General features: G+C 45.5%; 1 long non-coding RNA gene across 1 annotated transcript in view; it reads right to left on the minus strand.

Annotated features, from left to right (window-relative positions):
• The window catches only part of LOC112078086 (uncharacterized), a 9,460-nt gene extending 8,109 nt beyond the window's left edge, over positions 1–1,351 (minus strand). The window contains exons 1-2 of the long non-coding RNA XR_002895588.1: positions 1,251–1,351; positions 247–377 (exon numbers count right to left, since the gene is read on the minus strand). This is a non-coding gene — a long non-coding RNA (uncharacterized lncRNA). The remainder of the gene's footprint in view (positions 1–246; positions 378–1,250) is intronic.
• Positions 1,352–2,749: the final 1,398 nt, after the last annotated feature.

Genomic DNA, 2,749 nt, shown 5'->3' on the forward strand with positions numbered 1-2,749 from the left:
TTTCACAACAGCCTACCTTACAGACGCCATTCACACCACACAGCCTACCTTACAGACGCCATTCACACACACACAGCCTACCTTACAGACGCCATTCACACACACACAGCCTACCTTACAGACGCCATTCACACACACACAGCCTACCTTACAGACGCCATCCACACACACACAGCCTACCTTACAGACGCCATTCACACACACACAGCCTACCTTACAGACGCCATCCACACACACACACGCTACCTTACAGACGCCATTCACACACACGTCCTTCCTCCCGGGGTGGCAGGGGGTACCGTCAACCACAGCTGTCTTGTGACGGTAGAAGAAGTTCTCTCCCCTGGGCATACAGTTCAGCTCACAAGGGTTGTCAGCTGGTGGGGCGAGACACACACACACACACACACACACACACACACACACACACACACACACACACACACAGTCATTTGACCTTTTCTCATCTGTAGTCATCACAACTTCACCAGTAATATATTTAAGTGGTCAGCTGAACATTGTTGTTCAGTTCACTGTATTCCAAGTCAACACAACATACAACCTACTACATTACCAAACCTTACACCCTAATGACAGTATAGTCATTACCAAACCTTACACCCTAATGACAGTATAGAGTCACTACCAAACCTTAACCCCTAATGACAGTATAGAGTCATTACCAAACCTTCACCCTAATGACAGTATAGAGTCATACCAACCTTCACCCTAATGACAGTATAGAGTCATACCAAACCTATACCCTAATGACAGTATAGAGTCATACCAAACCTTACCCCTAATGACAGTATAAGTCATTACCAAACCTATACCACCCCAATACAGTTATATAGAGCATTACCAAACCTTATACCACCTAATGACAGTATAAGCATTACCAAACCTTACACCCCTAATGACAGTATAAGTCATTACCAAACCTTACACCCCTAATGACAGTATAAGTCACATACCAAACCCTACACCCCTAATGACAGTATAGAGTCATTACCAAACCTACACCCCTAATGACAGTATAGAGTCACTACCAAACCTTACACCCCTAATGACAGTATAGAGTCACTACCAAACCTTATACCCCTAATGACAGTATAGAGTCACTACCAAACTTAAACCCCTAATGACAGTATAGAGTCACTACCAAACCTTATACCCCTAATGACAGTATAGAGTCACTACCAAACCTTATACCCCTAATGACTTGCCCAAATTCTCCTGTCCTGACTCACCTCTATAGTATGGGAGCCACTTGTATCGTTTTCCCTGGAARTCAGATCCATCAAACTGAGAGCACTGTTCCTCTCTGAAGTCTCTGGATCCCCCTGGGCAGTCCTGGGGTGATACACCACGAGAGGGATGGGGTTAGGGGTCAGGGGGTCAGGGCATTGGCAGAAAAGACAGTGCACTATTGTATAACACCTTTCAATGTCTTGGTATGAACTGAACAAAGAACAGACAGTATAGTTGATTCGCTTAGTAAAAACATGAGCTGGTTACACACCCAGAGAAAAGTATTTCATGTAGAGGTGCTGACGAACAGAGAATAAACTATTAGCTTTTTTTTTTTTAAGAGTCGCACACTCTATAACAACTGATCTGACAACTGTGAGAGAGTTACACCAACAGTAAGTCTATGTAATTTCAGACATAAATCAGATGTATTATATATATCAGAGAGGATGACGTACAGACAGAGAGGAACAGAGGTGACTATCTATCAGAGAGGATGACGTAGAGACAGAGAGGAAGACGTACAGACAGAGAGGAACAGAGGTGACTATCTATCAGAGAGGATGACGTACAGACAGAGAGGAACATCCAGAGGTGACTATCTATCAGAGAGGATGACGTAGAGACAGAGAGGATGACGTACAGACAGAGAGGATGACATACAGACAGAGAGGATGACGTACAGACAGAGAGGAACATCCAGAGGTGACTATCTATCAGAGAGGATGACGTACAGACAGAGAGGATGACGTACAGACAGAGAGGAACAGAGGTGCCTATCTATCAAAGAGGATGACGTTACAGACAGGAGGACATCCCAGAGGTGAACGTCTCTATCAGAGAGGATGACGTAACAGACAGGAGGACAGAGGTGACTATTCTACTATCAGAGAGGATGACGTACAGTACAGGAGGACATCCCAGAGGTGAACTTATCTATCAGAGAGGATGACTACAGACAGCAGAGGAATGACGGGGGTTCAGAAGAGAGGAGACGTAACAGAAGAGAGATCAACGTACAGACAGAGAGGACAATCCAGAGGTGGACTATCTATCAGAGAGGTGACGTACAGACAGAGAGCGATTGACGTTACAGACAAGAGAGGAACATCCCGAGGTGGACCTATCCTATCAAGAGGATGTGACGTACAGACAGAGAGGATGACGGTACAGACAGAGAGGATGACGTACAGACAGAGAGGATGACGTACAGAGCAGAGAGGATTGACGTATAGACAGGAGAGGACGTAAGACAGAGAGTAACACGACGTTGACTACTTTCCTATCAAGAGAGGATGACGTACAGAAGAGAGGATGTACGTACCAGACAGAGAGGAGGACGCACAGACAGAGAGGAGGACGTACAGACAAAGTGAGGATGACGTAAGACCAGAGAGGGGACGTACAGACAGAGAGGACAGAGGTATTAATGCGTATCACCTCATGGGTGAGAAAGAGGGTTTACTGGGTGAACGATCACAAGGAATTACCTGACATC

This window comes from Salvelinus sp. IW2-2015, unplaced genomic scaffold (assembly GCF_002910315.2).
Source record: "Salvelinus sp. IW2-2015 unplaced genomic scaffold, ASM291031v2 Un_scaffold5239, whole genome shotgun sequence".
Lineage (NCBI taxonomy): Eukaryota > Metazoa > Chordata > Actinopteri > Salmoniformes > Salmonidae > Salvelinus > Salvelinus sp. IW2-2015.